The sequence below is a fragment of the Agrilus planipennis genome, unplaced genomic scaffold, assembly GCF_000699045.2.
Source record: "Agrilus planipennis isolate EAB-ADULT unplaced genomic scaffold, Apla_2.0 scaffold302, whole genome shotgun sequence".
Classification (NCBI taxonomy): Eukaryota; Metazoa; Arthropoda; class Insecta; order Coleoptera; family Buprestidae; genus Agrilus; species Agrilus planipennis.
This window is the reverse complement of record NW_020439071.1, coordinates 220710-228563: the sequence shown is the minus strand read 5'-3', so window position 1 is coordinate 228563 and position 7854 is coordinate 220710.

Sequence of the window (7854 nt, the reverse complement as noted above, 5' to 3'; positions counted from 1 at the left end):
CGAGTGTAATCTAGTTAATGATTTATTTATGTAATCATTAATCATACATGCTAATTAATAGATAAAAACCAATGAATAAATTACAGAATACCGTAAAAAATTGAGCAGTAACATATTAAAAAATTTAGTATTCATTAATTTTTAAAATAAATTACCAATTGCTTTCTTATAACCAACATTCGGAGAGAAAACGTTAACAAATAATTCTCAATTTTCTACGAAATCATTAAATAATAAAAACTAATAAAGCATATTGGCTCTTTTTGTAGAAAACGTTTCTATAAAATTGATTGTTTCATAGTTTTTCATGTTAACATACTAATTTATTTTTTTTAATTAAAATAAAGAAATTAAATTAATTTAATAGCAGTTAATTCACGATCATGTAATAAAAAAAGCTCAAATTTAATAATGAAATTATGAAATAACTTTGGTAAGTTTTTGGTAAATTATTTTCGCTCAATTTTAGTAAAGTACTAATCCATAATTTTCGTACCTATTTGAAATCCTAAGTGATAAATAACGATGAACAAAATCATATTAGCACAATAGCCGTAAATTTGAAAGGGCAAACTATGCAAAGCTTGCTTTATAAACTCTCAAGCAACAATCTCAACATTCAAGTAACCTGCAGCGTGTTTCAAAAGAACATCAAACTCTCTAGAGAAAGTTCAGAATAACTTACGCGATGTAGCTTTACTACCTAACCGAAATCTTTGCAATCGTATCATGAATGTGTGCTTTTAAGTGTAGGTAAGTATGTAAATTGTGTTATATAAACGCTGCGCTTTCAATTTTCCAACAATAATTAGACAATTAATAAAACAACGTGCTACTATTAATCTTTAAAAACCATTTACGTGTTGCACTTTTCAAATTTATAATATAATAATAAAAAGCAAACCTTTTTATAATTTTTAAATGATAACACATAAGTAAACGTATAATTAATTGCTCCTACCTTCTTCCTACAGTCGAAGTTACTATTACTCCAACGCATGACATTCGTAATTCACATTATTCCAAATTCTGATTTTTTTTTGGATTTGTAAATGTATTTCACCAAACCAAATGCGAACACTATTATTTTAAAGCAAAAAACAACTTAAATTGTATTATCTACGTATTTTCTCATTTTCTGCAGGTAGATTTTAATTGTAAGAAAAGACAGGTACATTTCCACAAAACTAGTACTTGAAATAAAAATGTCGAGGAGAAATTGATGTTAAATAAATTAAATAAAAATTACTGTACCGAAGCCATAGCTTAAACATTCTTATATGAAATACACAAAGGTTTCTAACTGAAAATAAAGAATTGAAACTCAAGTATTAACTAGAAATACCTACGAAATTTCATTTATTTAATTAAGAAGTGTAGCATGACGCTATTGGTATTGTTGCTCCATAAATGTATGAATGCTGTATAAAAAGTTTATAAAATTGTCCTCATTTGGTAGCGATGCTTTCATATTCGTCCGCTTTATGAGAATTTGTTTTTTGTATGTTTTGTCTATGAAACACTTTTATTGCTTTCGAAAACATAACTTCACCTACAGGCAGCTCTAACAATATAGAAAGAATAGACGAACATTAATATCTCTCTAATATGATTTTGTACGTAACTTGAGAGTTTCGGTAAAAACTTTAATAAAAGTTAAAAGTCAGAAGTTCTGTTTGAAAAATATATAAGGAAAAATATAATCGTTATTACGTATCCAATGGGAAATTGCTGCCAAATCTTAAACTTGGATTAACGTCAGATTTTTCTTTGGAGGTCAAGTTTGTCAAAACGATCGTTAGTTTTAGCATAGATGAATAAGGTTTATTAAGCTATATAAAAACGTAAAAAATACTGTTACAAACATTGCTAGTCAGCAATTAGAAGAAAATTGTTGGTTTACGATCGACCAGAAATAGCCCTTGTATTGAATTAAAGGAATAAGTACGTAATAAATTAATTAAAAATTATCGTAAATCCTTAATAAGTTTTAAAATTTCGACACGCACGAAATTATCCTTAATTAGGACTCTCATTGCTAGTTGTTGAATACCAGTGATTTATCTTGATATTAGGATTGTAATTTAATTAAAATTAAGATACTATTAATGTCCTGAATTCACGTAACATAACTAAATATAATAGCAAAATAATAATAGTAATAGGTTGTTAAAGGTGTATGTTTGGAGCGCGGTGTTGTACGGGTGCGAAACATGGACGGTGGATGCGGCGGAAAAGAAAAGGTTAGAAGCTTTCGAAATGTGGTGTTATAGGCGAATGATGAGGATACCGTGGATAGAGAAGGTTAGAAATGAAGTGGTATTAGAAAGAATAGGAGAACACAGGACTCTATGGAAGTCAATAAGAAATAGGCAAGATAGGTTGGTAGAATATCTTCTCAGGCATGAAGGTCTAGTCAGGGACATAGTAGAGGCAGAAACAGGAGTTAGGAAGGGTAGAGGTTAGATTATTGTTCGCAAATAGTTAAGGATGTGGGTTGTTCTAGTTTAAGGGAAATGCGAAAATTAGGTCAGGATAGGAAAGAGTGGAGGTGCGTGTCCAACCAGTCTGAAGACTGGCGACCTAATGATGATGATGATGGATAGGTGACTTTATTTCAAGGTTTTTGTTTAGTTTAAGAACTTACGGAAAATAGCAGTTGTAAATCTTAGAAAAAGCCACTTGATTTTCTTTATTAAGTAACAATAACTTATGTGCTTATGCAGGTCGAAGTTGAAATCACAAGTGAATACTGAAAGCAAGAAATACGGTTTCGAACGTAGCTTCCTCATTATTTCCATCTCATTCGAATTCTCCCAGAGACAGGCGACCGCCTTCTCAAATTAGCGCTGTCGGAAAGTTTTGAATAATGTTCGGTTTTACTCTCGCGACTTCAAATGACTGTATGTAAATTGGAGACAATAAGTAAATCGAAACAGCAGGTTAGTTGTGAGAGAACTGACGTACCCTACCGCTTTGGTCTCCTTTGCCAGGAAGTTCGAAGGACTTCTTGCGAAAGACAAAGCTGATACAGACGCATAACGATCTCACCATTAACTCTCTTTCTATCTACTCATCTCGAATAGAGAGCATTTGAAGAGTACACTTTACGAGGCATATTTCGTGTGCTTTTGCTATATAACATTTTTATATTATGATTTCTTAACTTTTAGTAATTTAAATGAGGCGTGATACGTATATGTTGATGTTGAAATTTATTTTTTCATATTTTAAACGCTATTTGTTGAATAGTTTTAAACAATTACTGGTAAGGATGTGCCACATTCTAATTTAAGGGGAACGCGAAGATTAGCTCAGGATAGGAAGGAGTCTAACCAGTTTTAGGACTGACGACTTTATGATGATGATGATACATGTGAGGCAACTCGTTTACATAAAATATGTATTTACTAAATTCAAAGGAACGTTTTTGGTTTTCTTATTTTGTGTATTCATTGATTACTTATACAATAGTATTTTGTAGTATGTATTTGAAAAACTTTTCATGAACGCATTTGTGACTGACAATGATGCGCCTGTAACAAAAACTGTTTGCTTTTATGTAGTGTGTAGGCAGTTAGTTATAATTTAAGTACATATGTATGTACGTACGTGTGAATTGAAATGTACCGTAGGGATGTAACAAAAGCGATTTTTTATTGTTTTAGTTTCAATACGCTGTTTTGCCTGCTTTTCACTACTACTTTATAAACAGATGAATTTTGTGCAATTTAGTTTTTTGTTAAAAGAGGAATAACGGTGCAAATAGTGATTTCGTGATATTTGTTGTGATGTATTTCACACGATACAGATAGATCGATTGAAAAATGCCTGTTTCAATTTATTTTCAAGTTTGTAAAGTACATTTCTTACTTCCTAGAAATCTCTATTTGTAAAGAATTCGTGTTTGATCCTAGAAAATTGCTTCTTCCTAGTAAACGCTGTCAATAGATAATAAAAACAAAGTACGTCCGTGATGCACAGCCAGCTAGCTACTGATTGTATGCCGTTCAGTGTCCAATACAAAGTGAAAACATGTCAATATACGAAAAGCTTTATGTAATCCTAGTAGAAAAATAAATCCCATAAAGACAAACGATTATTACAACAAAATTTACTGAAGACATTTAGAATGTATTTAACTACAAACAGAGATGTGAGTTATTTAAAATATTGTGTATTGTGGTACAATGAGATAATTTTACTTGAAGCACAAGTACAATATGCAATACATGCATTTTTAACATCTGTTTCAAATGTCTTTTTCTTTAAATATACACAAAAACCATTTGTATAGTGAATAAGTAGTTTTTAAACCTATTTTATATTTTAAAAATACTAAATGGAAACCAAAGTTTAATTTAATCAAATTAAATTCCTATTAGAGTGTCCAGTTTCTTGTTATGAAAATGATTCAGTTGTTATTTTAATTTTTGTTGTTGATGGAATACTCTGTTTGTCGTTACTACATACGAAATATATGAATATTTTCTTATACAAACCCTTCAGGAACTTTACAATATTTTTTTAAATAAACAACAATAAGATCAAGCATTCATTTGTCTTTTGTTTCAAGTGGATCGTAAAAAATATATTTCATACTTGTGGCCGTAAAAGTAGCATTAATACCAAAGAATTTATATAAGTAACTTTTGATTAGCTATGTTTTATGTACACATACTGATCATGGTATTTTTAAGACATAACTTTGAAAGCGTTAGGGATACTTTGCCTCAGCTTTTTAGGCAATAAAGTGCGGCCACAGAAGTTATGGCCTTTCCGCTTTACGACGACAATTTAGCCATAGGCGGTAAACTGGATAGAACTTATCCTGCCTACCTGGATTACGTGAGGTATGTATTCTGTGGTCGCAATATATATTTATATGTATGTATGTCGTGTCGGTTATTTATTCAGTGTCGTTTAGATGAACGTTTGAGGAGGCGCCAGTTTCATTCATATGCTGAAAACATTCGCTCGTGATAGAGCATCGGATCTGTGGAGGAATTTCAGAAAGAAGCTTAACTCCGGAACGACTTCGCTTCTGAATAATAAAACCGTAACGTTTGTATGGATTCAATTGTTAGTGGCACGTCCAGAATTATAATTTGATCTTTCAATACTCATTTTGCATTGTTTAGTTGATGCCGTACGCTTTATCTAGTATTTTCTGAAATAACCTTTGCGATAACAGCGTTGGCTTTTACCGTTAACATTGTGTGCACAATTTTTAGATGAATGAATAATTTATAATGTGATTCTACTTTCAGTGAAAACCCTATTCGGTATTTCGCATTCGTCATTAATAAGTAATTCTTGCAGAATTACGTTCAGGATCAACGAGGATGATTTACAAGATTTTATTATACATTCGAAATGGGAAGGAACTGTGGCACCAAGCGGTCTACATTATTATCGTTGCTAAAGTCCGTTATAAATTCTGCGCCAGATACAGCTCCTGACTTCGAAATCGTTTGCTGATGATTAAGTAGGCCATGTACAGTACCAACCTACTGCAACAATTGTGCCAACCGCAGCGAACAGGACAATTAGTTCCACTGTCTCTCTAATCTGCGAGCGCAATCAGTTCCGAATAAGGGTCGTAATGTTAATCAATTCCTGTTACGTATTCACGGTAATAGAAACACGTCCGACCGTTAAATAAAGTATTAATGGTTTGTGCTAATTTACACAGAAAAATCGACCCTTTTCTGTACACTGTACCGACAAAGTTTTTGCGATATCGTAGCTTATTGCAAAATTTTATTCGCCCTGCTAAATGCTAAATATACCCAACTGGGTATAATTTTGGTTTAACGGAAGTTATATTCATGAATTAAAAGCACGTATATAAATAATACGTACTTGATAAGCACGAATACGAATGAAATACTATGGTCTTTCCATCATCATCATCATAAAGTCATCAGTCCTAAGACTGGTTGGACACGTACCTCCACTCTTTCCTATCCTGAGCTAAACTTCGCATTTCCCTAAAACTAGAACAGCCCACATCCTTAACTATTTGCGAACAGTAATCTAATCTAGGTNAAATTAAGTATTTACAAATGAAGAAACCAAGCAAAGAATTAATTTTGATTATAAAGTTCCTAATAAACTTAATTCAAAATAAAAGTATTTCTGAAACTTACCTGGTCATATCCTTGGAGAATGGTGAAGGCGCCGGTATATCCCAGTTCCTGGAGGCATTGATGATGCTAAGATGCTAAGAAGATGATATTTAAAACAAATATTATTGAAATTTTTTTCTAAGTTTTCTAAATGTGGTAAAAGTCAAAAAAGAGAAAAAATTAAGTATTTAGAAATGAAAAAAACAAACAAAGAATGAATTTTGATTTTAAAGTTCCTTATAAACATAATTTAATATAAAATAATTTCTGAAACTTATGGTGTCCTGTAACTATAAAGTTAGTTTGTAACTATATTATCTTATATTTAAAACAAAGAATTAAAGTATTTGAAGTTTTCTAATGGTTGAAGTCAAAAATGTAAACGAATTAAAAATATACAAATAAAAACAGTAAGCAAAACAAAATTTTGATTTTACAATTCGTAATAAATTAGTTTCATATTAAACAATTTTCCATACTTACTTGGTGTCATCCTTGGAGAATGGTCAAGGTCGAAGGCTGTAAATCGGAACTTCTGAAGGTGGTTCTGTAACAATAACATTATTTTGTAATGATTTTAAAAACGCACTAGTATGGATCATAAAAAAAAGGAAAAGACGTAAAAGAGGACCTGCAATTTACGGTTTCCAAATTACTTTCGTCATATGTTTTTAAATCAATCCTTATTTACGAAACGGCGTACATAGTATCTTCGTTACAAATTCAGCGTTGGAAACGGGAGATAAAAATGTGTGATAAAGTAGTTTACGAAACGTTTCGGTCCCTACAGTCTTCAGAGTTTATGATGTCTAACTAATACGCATTTTTACGCTACATGACAGAAAGAAAATTTGCTTGCGTCAATTTTTCTTCTCCCGAATGGTATTCCCGGAGCAGGCGAAGAAAATTTATTACCGTAATGCTCGACATGGCTGACGACACGCTGTTAACCTTATCTGGAAACTGTTGTCGTATAGGTACTCGTCTTGCATTCCTTAAATTACTACGAATCGCTTAACGGGTTGAAATCTTAAAGAGGATCTTTATATGTCGGATTTGTTTTACGTTTTGTGCGACATAATCCTGACAATGTGTGCACATACCGGCGTAACAATGTTGCATTTACAATACCATTGCCTTTTGTTCTTTGCGAATCGATAAAGTTTTATATTAGGAAACCTCCACCTTTTAACCATTGTCGTAGTCAATAAAATTACTGGTATTCAACGTATGCTCGATATCAGTAGGTACTTTATCGCTACCGTAAAGTCGTTCATACGCTGTTAAAGCAAACGTTTCTATTAGACGATTTTTGAAGACAATATTTTTAAGACAAAATTTGCGTGGCCTAAAGCGTACTCTTTAGGGATGATTTTTTAGCCAAATTTTTACACGTATTTACCACTATACTGATGATCAAAAATAATAAGATTTTGTTTAAACACGTCTAAAATAAAAAAAAGTTCCTGATAGCTGTAGTAGCGTAGTTTCTATAAAATGTGTAAACAAATTAATCGCAGGTATTACGGTAGATTTGCAAGATTCACAAGGAGAAAATGATAAAGGAAAATTTTCCCAAATATTAAAGCGATATTTACAATTTATCCCACTAGCCCGTAGCTTTGTAAGGGAAAATAATAAAAATTACAATTTGGACCCGAATTTGTAAAAAAAATCCCAGCAGAAATAAATTTATTAGGTATTTTAGTTGATATTACAAATT